The sequence below is a fragment of the Protopterus annectens genome, chromosome 1.part1, assembly GCF_019279795.1.
Source record: "Protopterus annectens isolate FY-2018-M chromosome 1.part1, PAN1.0, whole genome shotgun sequence".
In the NCBI taxonomy this organism is placed as follows: domain Eukaryota; kingdom Metazoa; phylum Chordata; order Ceratodontiformes; family Protopteridae; genus Protopterus; species Protopterus annectens.
The window spans coordinates 426,145,246-426,171,523 of NC_056726.1; the positions used below are offsets into that span (position 1 = coordinate 426,145,246).

Genomic DNA, 26,278 nt, shown 5'->3' on the forward strand with positions numbered 1-26,278 from the left:
CACTTGTGTACAATTCTACTGATACACACACGCACACAATATGAGAATAATTAGTGCATCCAGTGGTGAGTATGTTTTAATTGCATCTCTAGATTACATGTACATGTGAATGCACTTGTGATACCCCACCAGTAGACCAGTAATCAAGGAGCCTCAGTCCTCACCACTGGTAACAGTAGGAGACATACACTGGGAGATTAGCAAGTACACGCACAATATTTCCAGATGCAGCTCTCTGCATCGAGTGCAATTTCCCTTAAGAGCACACAGAGACCACAGTCAGTCCAGAGCTGGTTTCTCTACCTTCCTCCAGATCCCAAATAAGGACTCCCCACTGGCACAGCTACAGAGTTTAGATCTCAGGTGAGTGACCAAGCCTAGACCTCCAGCACCGTCTCTGTCCAACCAGTGCTTCATGCTCCTGCCCGAGTAGCTGACACACACACACTTTGAGGTTTGATTTACACACACACAAACCTGGGAAAGTCTGGCACAGGTTTACTAACTATGCCCCCTTCTGCCCATATTATAAGGTAGTTATTACTGCCACCAGGCACTACTTACAAGCTACTTTAGGGCCCTTAACAAAGGGTGTCCAATCTTACTGCGTAATATTAATATTAACACAAATGGTAGTTTGACCAAGAGCAAGGCTATTAGGAGTGACCCACACAGTGTCACCAAATAAATATGCAAGTATTCTCAAAACTTAAATATCTCTACAGATATCAGCCACAATAAAAAATTTAAATATATTTAATAATGAATAAAAATATAACAAGACAATACTAAATATATATTCACAGTGACAGAGTTCAAAACCACAGGAAATATTTAAAACATTGCAGGACAGTCTCAAGTAAATAAAGAAAAACGTCTAAACTAAGCTTTACTATATTCCTGACTGTATCTAAGAGAATTGCTATAACCCAAGAACTTAATAATAGAGCAAGGCAGATGTGGTGAATGGAGCTTCTAGTTGTTGCCAGGTCCAAGACAGGAGCCAGAATGATCTGTCTAAGAGACTTCTCAAATTAATATATCAAATATTACTGCTGGGATAGCTTGCAGAATGACATCATTTCTTGTCATCTGACTGTAGTTCTCAACTGAAAGCCCCACTGCTGGCAGTATTTAGCATCTACCTGTAAAAATACATAGACCTCAGATCTTTAGCAAATGCTGGAAGTTGTAAAACAATTGCATTCCTTCATGCTTTCAAAGGTAATGATTAGTTCACGCTGAAGACATCACAGAAAGCTTCTCAGCACAGACTCTGTGTCTCCAGCTACAAAACTGAAAGATACTATCTTTTATTGTGTAGCCTATAACTTAATTTAATTTGCTGGACTGAAGTTAATCTCCTGCATTCCAGTTCCCACTGTTAAAATATATACATTTAGACATTTACAATAATGCATGCACATTTCTGTTCTCTTCCAGCAGAGCACACTGTGGATACATCTTTAAGCTCAGTACTTTACAAAATACCTTTTTAACACACGTCTGTACAAACCAGTTTGATATTCACATGACATACAGTTCTAATACAGCTGTGACACAAGCATGTTGTATACATGTTGATATTCACAAATGACATATAATTATTTACAAAATTCAAGATAGCTGTGCTGGCAGTACCTCCCTTTGTTACAACATTACATACATTTAGTAGCCTAACCACACAACATTCATCTTGATAAAATATAGTTTCATGTTTTTGAATTACGTCATTTAATCCAAATTTGGCTGTTGTGTAATGTGCATTATTTTATACATTTTGAGATTTGCAGACTCGCAGATATTTTTCTATAAAACTAGTACCTCACCTTTTCAATGCAAAGTAATGTCACATGACAAGGAAACAAGCCTACTGTTTTTCAAATCTTTCAAGTTGGACAAACACATTTCCCACTTGTATACTGCATGCAAAGGCAGTCCAGCAGAAAATACTGATTCCTAATTTCCATAAGAAGGTAATGTCTTTACAGAATGTTCAAATTACTGATTTCAGAAAGTGTCACTGTTTAAAATTCTACTTTTAACAAGTCATTTATTTAATGAATAAATTACTTTACTAGAGTACTTTATAGCACTGCACAGTATATGAGCCATAGTAGCAACACAGCCAGGCAACCATGAAGCTGGTGCCACAGGTTATATGTCATATACTTATGATTTGGAATTTGTAGGGGTAATCATGGCGTGTACTAATGTGCGATGTATCACCGTGCAAAGATCTCACAGGTGGAGAACTGCAATTACACCTTAGTTACCATGTCACTTTTCTGAAACCATGAAGGGGAAAGTCAGAATGCTTGTAGGTACAGTGATGTTGCAACAACATAAACAAAATACTGGAATTCTGTCATAAAAGGCCATGTACCTGCATGCAGAATACATACCTTGCTGCAGTAAACAGAACAGCAAAGGAATAGTCAGACGCATACTAAGCTTGCAGTAGGATATACATTTTAAGCTTTACTGATTGAGACCTTGAGTTGTTCCACAAATTTGCAGGTGTGAAAACAGAACTCCTTCCACGAACTACTGAAAAAGCATGTATTGTCTATGGGGAGGTTATATTCTTAAAGGTGGTATACATGTTGGAACACAGTTCCTAAAATCCTAGCTATACCAGATGATCAAGGAAAATTATTAATGTTCATACAGAATTGCTCAGTGAAATCATACAATACCTTCTATAAGAGTTATATGAATAGACAATGGCAAGTCCTAAGTAATAAAAAACCCTTCTCCATAGCTCATGTCCTCTAAGCAGCAAATATAAGTATTTATGTAGTGCATGGAGCACTATGATTTCACTGCAATATCGGTTTAAAGAGAACCTAATTCAGCACTATCCTAGTGCAAGATCGGATCTTAACAACATGTAGAAGGGTGCTTAACAAATGACAACCATAAGATCATGTCTGGCACTAGGCACCAACAGCTGTCAGCACCGGACAGCAAATGTCTGTGGTAGAGCTTAAAAAAAAGCTCCATTTTAACATCTTTTCTGCCTGACACGTGGAGGATTACAGCCAGTCAAAATGGATTTATGAATCAACTGCTTCCCTTACACACACACAATATGTAAAGATGTCTCCTGCTGATGGACAGCACTTGCCAACTGCTTCACTAGGTTTAAAAGCCAGCAAAACGTTACATTTTTTTCTGTAACTGGTAGAATATGAAGTAGATAGTTCTTTATAGTATATGGAGATTCATGATTCTTTTGCTCTCTCTCCAATCATAACCTTATATTATGTGTTCTCCACATGGATGCCAAGATTCACCTCTCAAGCTTCACTTGAGGTGAATTTCTTGGTATCCATGTCTGAAACAGACAATAAGCAGGTTAAGACTGGAAACACAATCATAATCTTCTAAGTTTTGTAAATACTACTGTCTTATGCACTAACCTTTTGTCACAGTAGATTGCAGCTCCTGCATTCTTCATACCATACAGCACAAGGGAGGCCCATGACCAAGATATCACGCAGTTATAACAAATTGTTTTGCAGTAGAAAAGATCATTGCCATGGTAGAAAACCTACAGCAGTTAATGGCAGTGCAAACACTGCACTCTAAACACTTCAAATTCAGAGTAAGATGATGTTGCTAATGGTGATGCTGTACATATTTGTAATCTATCTTATAGGCTTACACAGAAACAAAAAAACATGACAGTGGATAATTCAACTTCAGAGCATTTATTCCTAAGTATTTTACAAATTAATCAGGAGGAATTTTAAACTACAAACTATATACGCAGCAAAATACATGCAACACAATGAATCTGTAAACATTGCCATAAATTTACATGTAGAAACACAGAACAAATAAATTACAAAAGTAAAATAGTTCAACCTGGATAAATAATGTCAGTATAATTAGACAAATTATTTAATGCAAAAGTCCAGGAAACCCTCATATCTAAGATATGAAACAGTACAAGGAGGGAATAAAGCAGTTGCTTCCAAAAGCAGGGACAGGAGAAAGATAATGGCAGAAGCTGAGAACCGTGCAATAAAGGACCAGGCACACAATGAAAATAAATGATCCATCCCTAGGTCCAGTCACTGACACACTGTCTAAATAATGAATGCCCACTAGTCCAATCAAAAACTAGCTTTGTTAACAAAGCTTACTTAAAATGGTCTCCAGCACTTGAAATGGTTTCTCAGGCAATGGAGGTAGAGCCACTCCACTGCCTCCCAAAATAGTGTACTGCAAGGAATCAAGTTCTACAGGGCTGAGCACAGATTTAGTTTAACCTTGGTTTGTGGACTTACCCAATGTCCACAAAACACTTTGTAATATACAAAGTTATCACGAGTCTCCACCTATCGCTCCAGCTTTTACTGACTTGGCCCTAAGCAGCAGCAAAGCAGTGCAAAAAGTGTTTCCTAATATTATGTCTATATTACCTGAGTTTATTTAGATAAATGTCTTATCGTGTTGGCTATAGTCATTTACTATACAGTAGATAACCAGTTCTTTTTTCTTCTGTCATGACAGGATGATATAGGCAATTTATGTTAAATGTCTGTACAATGTTTTTCATTTTATTTCATTGTATACTGTTTTTTTGTCATTATTGTTAACATTTAAATCTGAAAATGTAATAAAATATAAGTTGGAAAAAAAAACAGGGAGAATGTAATGCAATACTCACCAGTACTCCTGAGTTTAAAACCTTTGTTTAATCATCTCCACCAAGGATTCTGTCTGAATAACGTGCCTGGGGAATATAATATCAGAAAGAAAATCTAATGGCAAGTTGATACACAGTTACCCTCCTTAGGGGACTTGGCAAGTTAGTTTCAAATCAAAGGGGAAGCAAAAGCTCTTAAAGTTATTTTAAGTTTGCTAAAAAGTAACAAACAAAGCCAATATTATATTACTGTGCGGCCATGGCAGCAGTTAAAATAACTAAAATAATGCAAGTTGCAGATTTTAATAAAATAGACCACAATTACCATAGTATTACACATGAAGGGACATTGCACAAATGATAGAAGATCTGAAAAAGTCAGGCTGAAGCCTAAAAGCACATTTATAACTAGTAAATAACAATGACACAAAGGTGCAGCTCACAGAACCAAACAACCGTATATCCAAATACAGAAACGAACCAAACTGCAGCAGAATTCAGCGTTTTAATGATGAAACCTTTATAAATGCTACAATTGCCTACAATTTATTATACCATGACCCCCCCAAAACGTGCACACTGACTGGCCAGCGTGCACATTGTAAATCGAGTTATACTAATGGTAAAAGGTCCGGTCGCCCGGACTTTTTTCCATTAGTATAACTCTACTTTTAAAACACTGTCTCGCTATGTTAAATGGGTTTAAAAAAGCGAAACAGCTTTAAAATAAGCAACGGAGATCTCCGTTGCTTATTTTAAACTGTCTCATGCTAAACCCATTTAACATAGCGAGACAGGTTTTAAAAAAAAAGCAACGGAGAAAGCAAGATCTCCGTTGCTTTTTTTACTGTTTCGCAATGTTAAATGGGTTTAACATAGCGAGACAGTTTTAAAATAAGCAACGGACATCTCCGTTGCTTATTTTAAAACTGTCTCGCTATGTTAAACTTATTTAACATAGCGAAAACAGTAAAAAAAAAAGCAACGGAGATCTTGCTTTCTCCATTGCGTTTGCCCACAGCTCTGATGTACTGCGCAGGCGCGCAGTACATCAGAACTGCCGCGTATGCCAGACATCTGCGGAAGGGCAGTAAACAGGCATTATACTATGCCATTATTTAAGAAAAGTAATAGTTTCTTTTCTTAAATAATGTCATGGTATAATAGCAATAACCCACTTCTGGGTGTGGGTAATGCTGTATTTACCCACGGTTGGCTTTGTTTGGTCCCTCGGGCTTTGCCCTCGGGACCAAACCACGCCAACCAAGGGTAAATCCAGCATTACCCACACCCAGGTGTGGGTTATTGCTATAATAATACTCTGTTAAAAAACGTAAAAATATAAAGGATATGTGCTTTCATTTGCAATATGTAACATTCAAACTTCTTCAGATCCATTTTAAAACCACCATGTGAAGGTGCTTTTATAAGCTCTGTCACATGACCACACTCAAAGAAAACTTGCCTACTTGCCTTTAAGGCTGTCAGCAGTTTAAATCATGCAAAACACCTTGAAAATCATCTTTTGCTGTAGTTGGCATGCAACTGTATTTAAAGTTGCATACCAACTACAGCAAAAGATGATTTTTATCTTGCTCAAGAATTTTGGACAAAGCCAAAAATAATGGTGGAACAAAGCCCCAAAAATCAGACCAAATTTTAAATATTACTGCAATTCACTTAAATAGTTAGCAGAACAACATTTTTCACACCAACATGCACTATTTAAACAGAAAGTATGAAACTCAAAACACCTAGTATTATTGACAGATTGGTTTTCTGATAAATCACTGAGGATTACAAAGAAAAACAAGCATTTTATGAGGGAGGGAAGGAGTCTGAGAAAAACAAGCGACATTCTGTACAATCATTAGCATTTGAGAGGTATGGATGGGGTGGAGGCATGGATGAGATGCCCTGCATTATACAGCAGGTTCAGTTCTATTGCACACATTTCTGGAGGACACAGACCACTGCATGCGCTTTAAACTGACTGACACAATTTGAACCCAATTATATACAGACTGACAGAGTCGTCTTTAGGCAGATTTGAAAGGCTTATTTTTTTATGTGTTTATTTGTTAGTAGGGTGCATAGACCAGTACAACAATCCTTTCTCGTTATGGCCTGGGCCAAAAGGCATAACAATTACATATAACATAATCCTATAGAACACTCTTCAATCACATGAAAAGAGAATTGAATGTGTGCAAAGTTGTATAGCAGAATGAAAATCTCTCAGTGTTATTACAATACACAAATCAAACAAAAGAAATGCACAATTAGCCTAAACAAGGAAACAAAACCTTTCAAGAAATGCACAGTGCAGAACTGCATACAGGATGGTAATATACAATAATTAGCTGAAGAGAGAACTGTTTTATCAGAGTACTTTAAGAAATATAGAATATTGAATATAAATCAACCATTATCCCTGTAACATTTACAAACACGTGATAAATGATAACGCAATCATAATTCTAAGACAGTAGAGTTTTGTTTTTTAGTTGATTATGTAATTATAAGAGACTGAACCAACATTTGTAGGACACAAAATCCACAACAATAACTGTTCTGGATTACTAGGGGCTCTCATATACTTGTTTATGCCAAAAACGTGTGTGTATGTTTATGTAATGGCTAAACATGGCTACAGTATAGGTCACTTTTTAAAACCATACTCTTGTGCTACTGAATTAAGGGGGACTAGACAATGACATAATACTAACAATGCACCACAACTGTCATAAGAGAAGGCACCATAACAAAGCACTACAGATCCTTTGGAAATATTTACATAATGGCAGCTGAACAGTTGCTAGTAATTAAACTATCCAATAGAAAGACAGGAATTACTCAGTATTCTTGGTACGAACATAAAACAATGGTCAAAAGGGAAAAAGAGTCATTAAACCTAACATTTGCAGTTGGGATGTAAGAATAGTCAATATGCCAAAAAGCCCATTTCTCTTATCTATAGTCATTATCCCCATGAAGCTGTTCATCTACTGGACAGCATGCACTTGGGAACTATAAATATCAGGCATCTCACTCTAATTTGTATGGTAGCTTGGAAATGACAAACAAATCAAATACTTAAGTTGTACAGTACATCAAATTGTTCAAAACAGACCACCAAAGGCATATGTATATCCTTGGAAATAGTCAGTACTTCTACCGCAGAATATCTATGTGGATTTCATGTAGTTATTTACAGACTCAGTATTGTTGATACACAGAATAAATGGACAGGGTTTATTGCCATAGCATAACTACCTCAGAGAAAAGACTGATATAATGCTTCTAACAATTTGTAAGGCTCTCAGAACAGACTATCCATGCCAATGGCCCAAACTTTACTTTGTAAGAATGTAAAATCTATGGAAAACTTTGGCACAACATATTTCACATCTTCTTCCATCACCCAACTACAAAAATGTTACCACAAAGGTTTATCAAAAATGTTTTAAAATAAAAGCAGTCAAAGCTTTGAGCTCCAGTTAGAAACCATTGCCAATTTAAAATAGATGCATTTCTCTTAGCATATTAAACCACAGTGAAAACAGCCAGTAACTCACTGTTGGCAGTACTTAATACCAGTAACTCACTGTTGGCAGTGTTTAATACATACAGATGCCCCCATTTGGCATGTACCTCACTAGATACCTACAACAACTGTAGAGGCCACAAAAATACCTCACAAAGAGGATCTTAGGACTTAAACACTTGTCCTATATGGACAGACTCAAAAAACTCCAACTATTCTCTGTCTCATATTGCCTAGTTAAGAGGCGATCTCTACTTGACTTACAAAGCCATGTCTGACCCAGCTCCGTTAGAAATGCTACATCTAAAGAAATCTCAATCCCTCCGCACTACATGCTCCAGAGACCTCAACTTCATTACCACAATCAACAGAACAAGCTGAAGGGACAGGTTCATAACCCAGAGACTGCCCATGCTACAGAATAGACTTCCCATACATGTCAAGCAGAGCGCCACACTGGCAGTCTTCAAGAGAAATCTGGATGAGTGGATGGGAAATAGAAAATTCACTCCAGTGGCTTTACTTAACAGAGGCACTGGGGACGAAGGTCTGGTGACACGATGCCAGGGTAATCCTATGGGCTAGGCTTGTAAAGACTCCAGGGCCATTAGCTTAGTACACACCTATGAACCTAATATAACTTGGAAATTGAGGTATAAAGTGGACCTACTGAAACCTAACTCAGGAAAAACTCTAAATAATAAAAATGAGTGCAAGCTACACAAAAGTGTTTCCACTGAAAATCATATTTTAGTATATGGTTAACTATATAGCTGGCCAAGCAAAATCAGACCATCTTTCAGCAGCAGGGCTTCTTCAGCATACATTTGACATAGGCGATAATAGACGTAGACAACATACAGATGAGATGCAAGGTGCTGACCTACTAAAACTACAGGGCAATTTAGTTTTAGTGGAGTATCAGATGAACTGAGCCATGCTCAATGATGGATGCCCACAGCTTTGCCCAAACTGGGTTGGATTAACAGAGCCAAGTCTTATGGCCTGATGACCACATCCATACCCATCAAAAGATGAATGATCACAGCAATACCTTCAGAAGAATGGGTGATCTGATCAACACATAGGAAGTACAGAAACTACAATGCAGATCCCTCGAAGTACAAATGGCCAGTAGCCAGTCTGAAAACATATGGATGACAATTTGTGCTCTCTGTAATCTGGCCACGCAAAGGAAATGAACCAGCAGAGCTCAAGACTGAGGATGATATCTTCAAGGTGAAGTCATCTCCTGGGCATACCCAAGTCTCTGAGCTAAGACCAGTAGAGTCCACAGAAGTTAGCCAGAATGCCTATGAAAACATTTTAGCTTATGTCAAGAAGGGATGGGGAAGTAGTCCACTAACTGCAAAATGATGAATATGGTACACAGTCAAACATCTAAGTACTCCACTAATTGCAAAATAATGAATATGATACCTAGAGCCAGAGCAGCACAAGGCAACATAGGAAGGCCTGGCTCTGGTTAAAAAAATTCTTCTGTTTAAAGAAAAAAAAAACACAATGCTCCGGTTTAAAAAGGAAACAAATGCTCTGTTTTTTTCTGCAAAACAGCCTCCTCTACAACTGTGCATCAGGATGTCATGACCAGCATGAGCAAGCTGGCCCCAATCCCAGAAACATACAGCATCAGGATATACACATGCATGAAATTTGATTTCAGCAAAGATGAGTACAGCAGTGCAGATTAGAGAGCAACACCACAGAAAGTGGGTGCAAAACTCACAATATGCCAAGTATGACTAACATTTATAGCAGGGGGTTGTGTATATGGGTGTGTGTAAAATGCTCCAGTTAGGGGGCACTGCCTAGTTAAGTGACTTTGCTCATGGTCAAACCCTGAAACTTAACTGTTGTGCAGCAAGAGCCTTAATCTTCCACACCAACTGCCAGGCCTCCTTTAGCTTCTTTTTCGTTTTGTGAATCACTGAGGATTACAGTCTGTTAATGTCAGTCAGTTTCAGATTTATGATTCGTCGTCTGTGTTACTGGTGCAACAGGTAGTACACTTGCCTGTGGTGCAGAAAGTTGTGGGTTCTATTCTTACACCAAGTACAATGGATGCTGAAGCTGCAGTACAGCACAAGGGAGTGTTGCACTGTTGTGTATGTTGCCCTTTGGATGAGATTTTAAACTGGGTCTAATCTGCTTGAGTTGGTGGTAGCTGCGATGAATGTAAAACACCCCATGTTGCTTACCGACAACTGTTGGGGGAAATTCTTTGATGCCCTGGTTAACATTCCCCTAGTAGTATAAATGCCACCTCAGTTCCCCCCTGAAAACAGGCCACAATCCTTTACCCATAAAGGATAAAAATAAAATAAATACAATACATGATGATGCAAAACCTGTTACTCTAACTTTTTAAGTGATTTATACAAATGTGAACAGTTTTGCAGAACATCTCTTATTTTGCCTCATATTTATGCCCTGCCCCGAGCAAGTAATTTAACCAGACAGTACTCTGGCCCAACTGGAAAATTTCATAGGTTGGTACTAGGCTATCAGCCCTAGGGCCTATACAAGCCTAGCCATAACAATTCCCTGGCTATTTCTTCCCACAGTATTTACTTCCCTGGACCCCTGTCTAGCAGGGCAACTGACGTGATCCTGGGGGTGAATTTCCTTTCTCCCATCCAATCATCAAGGTTCCTTTTGAAGAGGGCCAAAGAGGTGCTCTGCTTGACATGTATGGGCAGTCTATTCCAGAGTCTGGGGAGTCTCTGGGTCAGGAACCTATCCCTACAGCATGTTTTGTTTATTGTGATGACAAACTTTAGATCCCTGGAGCGTGTGGCTCTGAGGGATTGGGATTTCTTTAAGTGTAGCATGTCCAACAGCTCTGGGTTTGACATGGCCTCGGAGTAGACAATATGTGACAGAGTACAGCTGGAGTTTTTTTAAGACGGTCAGCATAGGGCATCTGCTTTAGGCCTGTGATTCTTTTAGTGAGGTATTTCTATGGCCTTTCCAGTTGTTGCAGATGTCTTGAGAGGTACATACCAAATGGGACGTTGTATTCTATAATGGGTCTAATGAGGGATGAGTACAGTGGGTCAATGACCTCCTTTTTTCTGGATGAAAAGCCCTTAGTGATGAGGTGTGCCACATAGAAGGATTTCCTGACTGTTGTGGCAATGTGGTTATTGAAGGTGAGACCACTGTCCACCTGTGTCTCTAAGTCTCTTATCACATTTCAGTGTTTAGTGTACTGCCACCTATGTGATAATTCACAGGTGCATGTTTTTTCCCCAAAGGGGCTTTCCTCCTCAATGGTCCCCTGGACTTCAAACCTAATAACTACTTATGAACAAGAGTACTTACATGTAAAAGAAGGAATATGAGTGTAGTAATTAGCAGCAGCATCATATGAGCAATGATCTTTAGTTCCTTGTTTTGTTGAGTGTGTTTGTTATTTGGCTATGAAGCAAATGGACAGCATGAAGTCTGTGTTTAAAGTATAAACTGTTAACACCTTTTTAATTTTGCTTGTTTTTTGAAGGCACACAGGTGTGAAAGGCACTGTGTTTGGACTACAACAGTTTGTATAGCATTTACTGCAGATTAGTAAAGCTATGAACAGTTAAAGGACTGCTTCTTTTCCTACAGGATTTGAGTCAATCAGCCTTCATTTGTCTTCTGTTAGAATCTAAATAAGTTACATCGGATACTCCTTAGCTACTCCTGAAAGGGGACACTTGTGCCCATCTGGCTGTCCTAGGCTGTTAGCAAATGCATTGCACATTTGGCTTTTGAATCCCTGCATCCTTCACATAGATGCCAATTAGTGCTTCACTATATATTCTACTTGATTACGAATCCTGGAACATCTCTTATAGTTTATTAAGTTAGCAGATTCATTTTCACTAAATGTGGGTTTCAAGGGAAAGGTTGTTTGCTGTTTCACAAGCTAAGTCTGTTTACAATGTGAGAGAATTATGTTTTTTTCAGGAAATGGCAATTTTTTTTCTACAAAATTTGAAAGAAAGGTTTAAATGAATCCAAATTTTGTGATAATCATAAAAGAAAAGAAAATAGTATGTACACTGACAGGTTTGAACAATGGTTATGATAACTGGGGAAAATTAGCAATGTAATGGGGCACTGGTAAGGCCAGTGGGGCCCTGCTTCATTACCATGCCTAGGGCTTCATTTGTTGGTATGGCTGGTGGGGGGCCTGAGTCATTACCATGCATAGGGCCCCATTTGTTGGTATGGCTGGTGAGGGCCTGATTCATTACAATGCATAGGGCCCCATTTTTTGGTATAGCTGGTGGGGACCTGATTTATTATCATGCATAGGGCCACATTCGTTGGCATGGCTGGTGGGGGCCTGATTCATTACCATGCATAGGGCCCCATTCATTGGTATGGCTGGTAGGGGCCAGATTCATTATCATGCATAGGGGCCCATTTCTTGGTATGGTTGGTGGGGACCTGATTCATTGCATTATTAGCCAGTCAAGTAGGACAGACCTGTACTGAATGATTTCAGATGTGATAGCTGTTCTTGCTGACAGAGAAGACATAAGGAGGACAAAAATGAGATGTAGGTATAATGTAAGAATGTAACCCCCCCCCCCCCCAAAAAAAAAAGTATGCTGTATGCAGTAATATTTCTGATTTTTGTATGACTTGTGGGTTGTTGAACAAAGCTACTGCAGTATTTATATTGTCTTTAACTGTTTTGCTTTATTTGCTGTATTAAATAATAAATTCATTGACAGACTTGGATTGTGTAACAGTCTACACCTGTCACATTGTAGTAGTCTTAACATGCTCATAGGTTGGTACTAGGCTATCGGCCCTAGGGCCTGTACAAGCCTAGCCATAAATAAACTTGTCATAGCTCACACTCCAGCATATTTTATATGCAATATATTTTTGTAATACCATCTTTGCAGCATCCAACTGCAAAGTGGTTGAAGGTTCATAGGTATTTACTAGGCTAACAACCACAAGGACCTGTATAAGCCTAGCCATGCATCCTAAATCTTTGACAAGTTCTGATACCCTTGAAAAGTGTAAGCATGTGCCTAAGAGATGAACCATTTACAGGTTACCTCTTTGCATCAGAGATACAGGTGCCAAACCAGGGATGAATTTCTGGTTTCTCACCCAATTGTCAGAGCTACATTTTAATTGGGTTAGGGAGGAACTCTGCTTAATATGGATGAGGAGCCTGTTCCCTAGATGGGGGTAGTCTCTGGGATACATACCTATCTCTCCAGCAGGTCCTATTTATATCCCAGGCAAGGTTTAAGTCTTTAGAACAGGTAATTCTGGTGCTGTTTGTTTTGTGGATATGCAGAAGATCCATCAGGGTGGGGTCTGCCAATGCCCTGTATGCGAGGCATAATCTCCCCTCCAAAGCATGTAGGAGACAGAATACAGGGATAGGGTCTTGAGGCAGTCTGCACAGGACATATTACTTACGCCCTTGTATTCTTTTAGTGAGGAATCTTTGTGGACATTCCAATTGTTGGATATGCCTGGTTAGGTACATACCAAAGGTGGCATTGTACTCAGTGATAGGTCTGATGAATGCCGAATACAGTGGAACAATAACTTCCCTGGACTTAGATGCCATACCTTTGTTTATAAATTGCGCAACATAGAATGATTTCCTCACCACTGTAGACACGTGATGATCAAAGGCTAGATTACTATCTATGTGTGTCCATAAGTCCCAGACTACTGGGTCCATTCTAAGGGGTGTGTTGTCAATAGGATAGTTACCAGGGATGGATGACTTCCCAAAGGATATTATTATGCATTTCTTGGCATTTAGTTTTAGTCCATGGCTCTGACACCAGTTGTTTGTCTGTGTCAGCCCCTTCTGGAGAAAATTTGTGTCAGTGTGAGATTCAATGACAGCTCCTAATTTGCAATCATCTGCAAATTTAATCAGCCAGAGACCACTGATATTGGCTTGACTTCTGAGAAGTAAATGCCAAAAAGGAGTGGTCTAAGCACTGATCCCTGAGGGACTCCACTTGTGACTGGCCTATTTGTAGAGGTTGCCTTCCCCAGTTCTAACTTCCTGGGTCCTGTCTGCGAGCAAGTCAGGTCATACAGCCTGCATTATTTGAAGTGATGATCAACCATCTGATTTTCAGCATTCAATCTGAAGTCACTGTTGCACATTACTGTGACAATCTTCTCTACAAGATCAGACTGTAAAGGGTATCTGCTTCTACTTAAAAGCTGTTACTCTGACAATTAGCACAGAGGACTAAAGCTCTGACTTGTTAATGAGCTGCTTCCTGTGGCAAGGCTGCAGAGTTGGAAGCTTTTCATCATGCTCCAAGGCATGGAACAAAACTTCCAAACCACATCAGGCTTTTAAATAACCTGCAACAATTCAAATCCACCCTTAAATCTTACACGGCAGCTAAAACTATGCAGCTGTACCACACTTACAGTTTGAAGTACACAATTCTGACTCTGTCCACGAGGGATGTCATACAAGTGCATTAAAATAGTATTTTTGATTTTACTCAAAGTATCTTGAAAACATGTATTTCCTTAATTGGATATGCTTTGTAAATAATGTTTCTTGACAGTTTACTTTGACATACTTTGTTAAAAAAAATAAAAAAGGTTTGTTGCCCATTTTTATTTTGAATTGTCAAAAATGTATCTCTGCCCTTGTTTGGGAGCTTTTCTCCCTATGCCTCCACTGTAAATGGACATATTTCAGTTCCTAGATGGACTTTTCCTGTAAACAAAAGCAAATAAATGCATATACCTATTGTGTGACAATGAGCAAGTCAATTAACTTTCCTAATTGTTCCAAAGCATGGTCTTGTTATTTGGACGCTTAATGGTCTTCAGTACTGCATGCCTAGTTACTATGAACTCATTGCCACCGTTTACCAGCCATTCCCTATTGCCCCTCTGATCTTGTTCAGGAAATGTTATGGCAATATCACCAGCATACTATTTTTAATGTAACATAGGTAATTTATACTTTACGGGCAGCAGACACTGTATTTGTAGATGAAGCACTGAAATGCAAAATTGTTTACCACTGGAAGCCTCTGTATTATTAGTAGCAGCTCTCTTTAATATGGAATTATACACAGGGTTGTCACCTTTCATTGTGGCTAAAACCAGAGTCAAGCCACACCTCTCATCTCCTATATTACTGCCATTCCCACTCTCTCTCCTGCCCACACCCTGCCTATTTTGTGATGTCACTATGACATCACCTGGTGGGGAATGCCCTTTTTTCCATTCCTGATGCCTGCTTTTGGCTGAATTACTAGGCCTGTCTGCAAAAAGCATAGTAAATCATACAATTTAGCAAACTCTGATGGTCTTTTCCTTTTTGGAAACAGAATACTGGAGTTTGTACATTGTTTTCCGGACTACCGGAGAATCGGATTGATTTCCAGACAGTCCGGAAAAAAAACGGAGAGATGGCAAGCCTAATTATGCATGACTTACTTCTGCATATTGACCAGTATTGGTGGATTATAATGACAGCACCTCTTATGGTTGAAGTGTTCTGAAAGGAGTAGTTTTGTCCTTACTGGTTCATACATTTTGTTTCACTGTTTATCGGGGGAAAAAATGTTCAAAACTACAAATTTAAAATACAAATGTTGCTGTATTAAACAAGAAATTTAACTTAATACAATCAGGAAGGTGAATCAAAGAACACATGCATTTATGCATGGTCCTAAAAATGTGTGCAGGTAGCACATGGTCGGAAAACAGCCCAGGGCCCGAGGTACATTTAATCCACTACTGGCCATATGCATTTTCTAAGACTGTGGGTTTTAAGTACAGAGATATTCACTGTTACTCATTTTAAGTCTGTTTTCATTGTGAGACTGTTACGTATAGCAAATGGCATGAGTGCTTGTGCTATAAAATTTGAAGTAAAATGTTTAAATTAAATCCAGATATTTGTAATCATTGCAAAAGTAATAAAGAAAATAGTACACACACACAGAGAGGAGAGACAGACAAGTAATGGGACACTGGAATGGTTTCGTGGGGGAGGGAGGGCCTGGTCCATCACCTTGCCTAGAGCCCAATTTTACCATGATCTGGCTCTGGTGATACCTAGTATCAAACATCGTATATATAAAAAATGATAGTAAGGCAAAATGCTACTGCATTTCCAGACACTAACATCAACTTACAACAGAAATTTTTGTACTACTGCAAATGTAACAGCAAACCACTGCTGCATACGTAATGCTGTTAAGCAAAGAGCTTAACATTTAAAATGTTCATGTAACTACCTCCCCAGGTATATAACTAAGCTAGAGGGAGCTGCAGCATATCTAGACAATACTACACAAGTGAAAAGGCCTGCCTTTAATGTAAAGGTCTTGTCAAACCAAGGTCACAGCCCAGTCTGTCTGGGTTTGTCTCTCACTCCTAGACAGTGTCTATCATTTATATGGGTGTGCACTACAATAATTTAGGTCACACACAATGAATGGTCCAAAACCTGTAGTTGTTTTACTGAGCTAAAATCCTGAAACCAGAATGAAAAAGACTAATATCACCAAAGGATGAGCAAGCCTGGAACACAGTGTCACAAGAACTCCACCAGGATAATCAAAAAAACTTTTATTGAGCGCTTTTGTCAGGTTGTAACCAAAGACTTCATCAGAATACAACAAAACTTAATACACTCTTGTTAAGTATACTAAAACCTGTGAGAACACATGACATAGTAAGCCAATGAAACTTCTCATAACATTAATTATGGACAGACTTTCTCTAACACATCACACTTGAATTCATGGACAAATTTTAAAGTAAAACAGCAAAATACACTTTTACCTAAAAAGTAACAGAACTGTTATAATAACATTTTAACAAACAGAAGCCATAATATACAGATCAAACATATAAAAACTATATAACATAAGAATGCAGCCTTAATAGGCTGCTTATACTTACGTTGTCGTAACTTAATTTGCCAACATAATTCCCTGAATTATAAATAGTCTTCCCAGGGACCCCCTTTAGGATCTATTTTGATCCCTTCTACAACAGCAAATAAAAAAACATGTTTGTTCGTTCTTCTTTCGGCTTTTCCCAGATAGGAGTCGCCACAGCGGAACTCCGATCTGCTAATAACTGGCAGTAGATTTTTACGGTGCTGAGGTGCCATCTCGACGCCCAACCTTCAACGAAGGCACGCCCATTCACGCATGTCTTTCGAAGGCCACTCGACCACAGGGAGGACATGTAGACTCCACACAGAAGGCGCTCCAGACGAGAATTGAACGGGAGAACCTCTTGCTGTGAGGCAACAACGCTACCGTTGCACCACCGTGGCAAAACATGTGTTGAGTATTTTTCTATATGCTTATACAAGGCATTATTTTTGTTACCATTTTTTATGTCCCTATAATGCTCATAAATTCTGTCCCTTAACTTTCTTTTAGTTTTCCCAATATAGAACATATTACAGTGCTGACACAGAGCAGCATAAACAACCCCTTTGGAGTTGCAAGAAAATTTGACGTTAGGTTTTATGGTTGTGTGGTTCAACTTAATCTGGTCACAATTCATGACTAAATAACATTGAGAACAGCCACCACACTTTTTAGTCCCAATAATACTGCTGCTACTTTCAAAAACATTTACCCTCTCAAGTAACTACTTTATGCTTAAACCTTTCCTAAAGACTATTTGTGGCATATCTCCCACCTGGTCTAAAATACCAGGATCACTCCAGAATAGCTGCCAGATTTTCTTTAACATAATAGTAATACTTTGATGGTCAGTGGAAAACTTGGTAACAAAGGGACAGGAATATTTGGAGGGATCAACAACCATATTAGCAGTCCTGAGGGTACCTGTAACATTACCCACCATGTTAACCCACAAAATAGGTAGAATGTTGTGATTATTTCTTCTACACACAATTTCTTTCTGTACTGTGGACATCAAACTAGTGGTGTACCCTCTGGCCAAAAACAGCTTAGTCAGTATTTCACACTGCAAAAGAAAATCCTGGTCAGTACTGACCATTCGGGCAATCCTCACGAATTGTCCCTTTACTATACCATGTTTTAGAAATTCAGAATGGGTACTGTCAAAATGTAATAAACTATTACAATAAGTAGGTTTCCTATACAAGTTACTTACAAAGCATTTCCTGTCACAATCTTTTCTAATATCTACATCTAAGTAGTCGATACCATCTTTTTTGTGTGTATAAGTGAAATTTAAAAAAATCAGTGGTGTTATTTAAATAATCAATGAAAGTAGTGGTCTTCCCCTGTATCATTCCACAAGAAAAACAAATCATCAATGTAATGTAAATAAACTGTCCATTTGTTGGCAAACTCTGAACTAAGCAAGTATTTCCTTTCCCACACAAGTATAATGATGTTTGCAAATACTGAGGCACAAATGGCCCCCATGGCAATGCCTGTCTTCTGTAGGAAATACTGCCCTTCAAAGTAGACATTGTTTTTCAATAATAATTCCATGAGGGTCACTAATGTTGCTACTTCACTATTAGTTAACATTTTACTGTCATACAAAAATTCCTCAAACCACTCCAGACTGGTGGTATGTGGAATAACATTATACAAGTTAGTAACATCCACTGTCAAAAAACTCACATTGTCATGAAATACTTTTATCCAGGAAATGCCAGGAGTCTATGCAAATATGCTTTTCTCCTTTTAATATATTTTTGAGAGTAAAATCAATATATTTCCCAAAGTGTGAGTTTTTGAGCCAGCTGCACTCACAATTGGTCTCGTAGGAGGGTTGTAGTAACTGTTATGCATCTTCGGAATTCTGAAGATACTAGGGATTTTTGGATGTTTATTAACAAGAAATTCCAGTTGACCAGGGTCCAATTGTCCTTGGTCACAAAGATCTTGTAAAACCACATCTATCCTGTAATAAGGCAAGTTAACAAAATTCTGTGAAACCTCTTCATAGGTGGTTGCATCAAACAATAAAAATGTCATTCTTTATACATAAGTCTTGTTTACACAACTACCCCCCCCCAAAAAAAAAATCGGGTTTCATGACTAACTGTCCTGTTCTTACAAATGTCTGAAAGCAATTTCCTTTCAGCTTCATTTAAGTTGTCGCAATTATTTTCACTTTGGTGACTCAACAGAGCTCTGAAATCAAATTCACAAATTTTCTCAATGTAAGACAGAAATATACAGGGGGGTTGTATGTGCTTTTCCTACGTAAACTAGAACATTGTTGAAAAGCAATTTAAAATTCAAGTTTCTAATAAACAACTTAAGGTCCAAGATCAAATCAACAATATTAGAGTGCTTTGCTGGCACAAACCTTAGTCCTTTGCTAAATAAATCTGCCGCTGTTTCATCAAACACGCGACCAGAAAAGTTATACAGTATAAAATCAGCTTTTTTTGTTTTGAAAACATGCCAAAATGGCTTCTGAGACAAAAACATCCGATTCAACAGCTGCCTGAAAGTCCAAAGGCCCAAAATCAACAGTTTCAGGAGAAAAATGTAATAACCATTCCCTTAGTTCCTCTGGTTGTTCCTCCTGTTCCTTCTCCGGTTGTGTGACTGTTGTGGCGGCCTCAAGGGCCTGGAATTGGAAGTCTGAGCATTGTTCCCCACTCATCGTTGGTTCTGCAGCCTCTCTTACCTCTGAGGAAAATCCCGCCCTAAAGGGAATTTCTGGTTCACTTTCTCTGTTAAATCTACACCTTCCTCATCACCACTATTGGCTGAATTGGATTGATGAACAGCATTAGAGGTGGGATTAAGAGGTCTAGGATATGCAGTACCCAAAATGTAAGCTTCCTTGTCCCTTTTTAACTTATTTTCTTTTCGGGTTTTAACCTCAGCAACTATTTTGTTAGTTGTCAAAAAGACATCCTTGTAAGCTGGACAAAACAACAAATTATTTAAAATTTGTCCATGAATTCAAGTGTGATGCGTTAGATAAAAGTCTGTCCATAATTACTGTTATGAGAAGTTTCATTGGCTTACTATGTCATGTGTTCTCACAGGTTTTAGTACACTTAACAAGTGTATTACGTTTTGTGGTATTCTGATGAAGTCTTTGGTTACAACCTGACGAAAGCGCTCAATAAAAGGTTTTTGATTATCCTTGTGGAGTTCTTGTGACACTGTGTTCCAGACTTGCTCATCCTTTGGTGAGCTAAAATCCTATTAATTTTATGGTCACATATTTGGTTTGAAAAACAACACTATTTAAGGAAAGAGTTAAGACTGTCCCTGTAACAGAGGTCCTAAAAATTGATAATGATGAGATAAACCAGGGTGAAAGTCTTTTCTTGGTGTTTTTTTTTTTTTTTTTTTTTACATGAAGGAACAGTGAAAACTGGTTACTGACTGAGTACAAACTATCATTCAGATAAAACAAAAAATGAGCACAGTCACGAAAATACCAGGCTTGCAGCCATATCAGACTTTGAAATATCTCTAGTAGTTCAAACTAATATATACCAACATAATGTACTCTTTGGAGAACTTCAAAATGAGTGGGTACACAGAATGAAAAAAGCTGCCCAGGATCCAATTCAGTACATGCCGGTTGTTGGAACTGCACATACCTCATGACAACAATGACACAGAGATAAATCTGCAACAGAATTGTGGACTTCACCATTAACTCCTACTTAGGTTATTTAAAAAAACTTGTTACCTATTCCACTATTGCTAGGCTGTACACAACAACAGAAAACTATGGAGAATGTTATGCTCATTTCTTTGTTCGTTTTACAAGAGTATAGTTTGAGGGCTACCATCTTGCAAAGTGATGGATGTTCTCTACAATGTCCTCAAATGTCTATATGTAAAGTTACAAAAAAGAACACAGACATTCAGAAACTGAGCAAGACACAGTTTTGAAGTTTGCAAAAGTCAGTTTTACAAGAAGGGGCATCCATTTTCAGAAACTGTTTTTTCTCAGAACTTTACAGTGCCAAATCTCAAAATCCACAAAAGATGTAAATCAAAAACATGTTTAGTCACATTTTTTCAACAGAGAATTCTGAAATTGTATTACTACAAACTCTTATAGTAACCATAACACAATACTGCAATCCCACTATGCATGTAACCTAACCTAATATGCAGGAAATGTAAAGGTATTCCTCACCTACAGCACTACATTACACTTCTGTTATTGCTATACTTGTAGGTTTACCTGCTTACCTGCCAGATGTAAAGGTATTCCTCACATGTAGCACTACACTACACTTCTGTTATTACTACACTTGTAGTTTTACCTGCTTACCTGCCAGGTAAGTTGAACTACTAATATGGACAAAAGAAAGGTAACAGACACGGGTACCACAATGTTATTGCAGTCACACTGTTACATTCAGTAAAATTTTTACATTTTTCTGCTTTGGTTTGTGAAGTAGGTTCAGCAACAAGGTATGCAGGAAAATGTCAGTAAAACACTGAAAACCAGTGATGTGGGGTAAACATAACCATTTTAAGAACTGTCAATGTATATTAATGCCCACTGAAACTCTTATATGACTGAGCACCAGAATCCATCTACTGAATTCCCAGCTGCCTTTCATTTTTATCTTCCATTAGTGAAGGCTGGTAATGGAGTTGGTCGTACTACTAGACCTGGAATCTGCTTGTTTATGTCTCACTTCAAAGAGCCATAAGCAATAACTTTAAAACAAGAAAATGTAAAGCATTACAACCATGCTTGACACAGTACTACAAGACATTTCAACAAAAAAAACTGAAAATCACTTTTTGTGACATTTTAAACCAGACTCTGCTGCAGCCAGATCAAGAGTTGATCCCAGATACTAGAAGCGGTGCTTTCATTTGGTGTAATCTGCCAACTGACCATGGTGTGCCCTTTAAGGCATGCAAAGTACCTTACACCAAAAGGGGAACTATGGCATACAAGGGACCTGAGGTTCCAAAGTCCATTAAGGTATGGATTTTTCATCATTTGCTTGACTTCATTTTAACAATTTTCAATACTGTAAAGCAAATCCATCAATGAAATACTGACTTCCTACATATACTACAATGTCTACTGCATCTTATTTTCTGCAAATAATTGGCTATAATGTTCAAATCAGTCTATTTATGTACCATTTGTTATATCATATGTCCTTACCTCTCAGCTGTACATATTTTTGCCTCATATTGTTAGTCTGTTCCTCGTAAAATTTGTAGTTTTGTGAAAAATCACTGAGGACTGAAGTGAGAGACATTTAAGTTTCAGACTTCATATCCTTCAGAAAATGAATACCAATGCAAAACCTGTTATTTTAGCAACTTTCTAAGTTTACACAAGCAATATTTAAAATCTGTCTCTATTTTTTCAGCCTTTGACCCCCGTCATCCACATTATTTTTGGCTTTGTCCAGATTTCTTGCACTAAGAAACAAAGTTACGTATGTGAGATCTGGGTAGTAAGTCAGTGAGGAAAGTACCTGCAACTCTCTGTAACCAATAACAAATCCATTGTTATTTCTATAATTCTATTTCTAGCTTCTCTATTTATACAGCCCATTACCTCATCTGCAGCATGCTTTGTAACAGTTACCAACCACAATACATGCATACCTTAGGCTTTAATTTTTTCTAAACTGTTGCAGTTATTTTAAAATGATAAAGATACTGTTTTAGCTTTACTTATTACACAAACTACTTTTTTATTGTAAGATATAAACTACTCGCAGCAATACTTGTTGAATTACTTTAAAATATTCACATGATTTTATTGTTCTTATAAATCATGTAAAAAAGCATCACCTTTCTCATTGACGGTTTCTGAAAGAGTATGAGCTTAAATATTCTCTTAGACATCTCATCTGTATCTTGGGGAAACTGATTATGACCAGACACGAATCTATTGTGTCAATGACACAGTCACTTCATTTATTTAACTCTTTTTTGTTGAAGCGCTTAGGAGTCCATACAGATGGTATTATTTTAACTGCTTTTCTTCTCTGGTATGTGGTAACCACGTCTTGTATTTGAAACTGAAAATATTACACTTAAGATTCTTAAGAAGGAACCTGGATGCTTGTTAAGATATATGCTGTAAGAGGAAAGGTGCCCAGTATCTTGGATGCTATGTACCATTACTGTCAGGGGTGGCTCATCCCACTCGACTGCAGCCCCCCCCCCCAGCAAGAAAAAATAACTTTTTAACTATAAATTAATTCAATTAAATATTTACTCTGTCTTAAGGTCAGCCGGCTGCTTTACTCCGACTGACTCGCTAAAGTCTGCAAGCATGCACACTTTGCACAGTTCGAGTTCCGGGGTTAGTTTAGTTTCTGTAAATAAAATAATAAATCCACTCCAGCCTGCTGAAAAATCAGTCCAGATTAATGAGTGAAGGCATCAGTGTGATGCCCAGAAGTCTATCCGGTTTGTAACCGCATAGAAATGGAATGGGCTCGGGACTGCCACGTCTGCAGGCATGTACGTGACATGGATGGGCTGAATGGCTACTGATTGGTTCTCGCTCTCTTCCCAGGCTTTATGTGCTGGGAAAAGAGCGAGAAGCAAACAGTTGCAGCCAGTGAAGTGAGTTAACTCGTTTACAGCTGGATTTTAAGGAAATCGACCTGATTATTACCTGAGGGCTGAGGCTAATAAATAATTGAATTCCTAACTTCGTTTGGACCTGATTGACTGACACAGCTGAAAGATTGAAGAAGTTCAAGTGACTAGTACATCCTTTTGTTGGTGGTATATGTAATCAATATTTACTAAATTAATACTACTTGTGGAATGTGCCCTGCTGTGATCTGCAGCTGTTAAAAGAGATGCTAACAATTATAGTCAACTTATTCAGTCTTGTTTACAAAAATAAAAAATGTGTAGACAGTTTAAAGTGTTAAGTATATGTACTAGTTTGTAAGAATAAACTTTAACACTAAAATGCAGCACAGCAGTGAGTGCATTCATCATCTTATGTAAACTATTTTCAACAATGCAATATAGAGTTTTGTCACAAGAGACCAAAATTGATCTTGTTAGTGAAATTCTAAACTTTTTCTTCACTACTTAAATATTTTGTATACCTCCTGGACTGAGGCTAGAAGGGGGCATTATGGATAAGATCAATATCCTGGGTACCAGACTTCAGTAAATAAATAAATGAATACACATATGTTTACACACACACAGATATAGATATAAGAAATGCATTGAAAAGAAAATGATAGAGAAATCATGGTGTCTAAGAGAGACTGCCATAGGCAATAATGTTATAAACATTTCTGATTTCATTTAGAAAAATAAATAGTCTTTCAGAACTTAATGTTTCTTTTCATTCTGTAAACTCTAGCTAAAGCTTCAAGAAAAGTAATAAAGGGACACTACAAAGATAACCACATCAGTACAAATGATAGCTGTATCCGAGTATCTCTAATCTTCAAAAACATCTAATTTGGATAACGGCCATTGTAAACGACATGCTTTCTGGGCAGTTCTCATGGTGAATAATTACTTCATTCTATGATGTCTGCTTTATTTTGGTCATGATTATACAGAAGTCAGAGCCAATCATGTAAAACTATGGTTGCAAGACAGACAACCTATAGTTGGACAGAACACTGGTCAGTCACAGGATGTAAGCACATACAGAAATGGTTTGCTTCTATTTTTTGAAATGGGTTGTGGCATGCCTATTTTTGAAGGGTTCCCTCTAGGGAAGAATCTTAATGGTAAATGACAAGAAATCCAACAAATACACGGTGCATTAGTGTATATCACATCTTTACTAATATTCATATTATATATGTTTGAGTTTATCAAAATGATGCTTTCATGCTGAGGACTCTACTGATGATGTAATTTTATATATCAGTAGTTTTATCAGAGGAATATTCATTCTGTAATGTCATGAATCACGTAAACTGCAGTTTTGTGTACTGAGGGACACTTAAAATACAATTTTTATTGATATACCCATGACGTTGCATTTTCTGTTTTCAACATTTCATTGTAGTCATTTGATTTATGTTACTTCCTAATACTACGCTGAAAGTACTTTTATACAGCTTAGACACTAGCCTTTTAGTTTATCCAGTACAAAATATTAATCTAAAATCAAAATCTTAGATTTGCATTTGTTGAATTGAATGCAGGAAAATTGCAGCTGTTGATTTAAGTTTAATATGTGTGCATAGTAAAGAAGCAAGTTTGGCCTTTTCACTACTTATAAGATAATTATAGCATACCCATCTTCTATTTATGTATTTATTTACTTATGGTAACTGGGTTTGTGGAATGTTTCAAAACTCTTTTCAGTCACAATCCCATCCATTTGGCAATGAAATCAGCACTTACAATGGTACATAAACTGTGGTAAACAGATCATGCCAAAATTGTAAAGGCATAACAATCGCTGAGACAGAGACAATATATGCAGACATACAGATACAATATAAGAAAATATTAATGCATACATGATGCACACAGTCAACTAAACAAGGCATACTGAAAAACAAAACCATTCTGAAACTGTAAATCAGTCACACATGGTGTCCAAACAGTGGTTAACAATGCTAACCAGCGTCTCTGAAACCAGTGCATTTGCTTTCTAGTGTGAGGGGTTTCTTCATTTTTTAATTGCAAAATGCTTTCTATTGAGCATATTTTGTTTAGGCAGATTGTTCCAACAGGCATGGGCCAATTTGCAAATGATTTTTCACATATAGTTAAAGAGATGAGAGGTATGATTAAATTGATGGCCTCATTGTATCTGTGTGAATAGACATTTCATTTGTTTGTATGGGGTGGACTGAAACTATCTATAGGTAATTTAAAATTGAGAGTATTAAGCATGGCATTTCCCCTAGCAGAAACAGGGGGCCACTTAGATTTTTGGATAGTAGTACACGTTACCTTCAACCATTCCTCATTGTAAATAGGAGCCCGCGGTGCCAATGAGAATTCTTTAGATACCTGTTTGTGTAACTGTCTGAACTTAACACTAGCTTGGCAGTTCTAAATAAAGGCTGGCCTTGGCTTGTTTATTCTATAGATTGGATTTGGAAGGAAATTTGTTCGGCAAACAGCAATTGCCACAGTTCCCTG

At 37.8% G+C, this 26,278-nt stretch overlaps 1 protein-coding gene across 5 annotated transcripts in view; it reads right to left on the minus strand.

Annotated features, from left to right (window-relative positions):
• CSDC2 (cold shock domain containing C2) overlaps nt 1-26,278 on the minus strand; it is a 966,239-nt gene that overhangs the window by 250,516 nt on the left and 689,445 nt on the right. The window contains exon 1 of one of the 5 annotated variants that reach the window (XM_044075663.1): nt 4,682-4,701. The exons of the other annotated variants lie outside the window; for them this stretch is intronic. The gene's annotated coding sequence lies outside the window, so the exon portion shown is untranslated. Of the gene's footprint in view, nt 1-4,681; nt 4,702-26,278 lie in introns of those variants that run through there. 5 annotated transcript variants of the gene reach the window in all.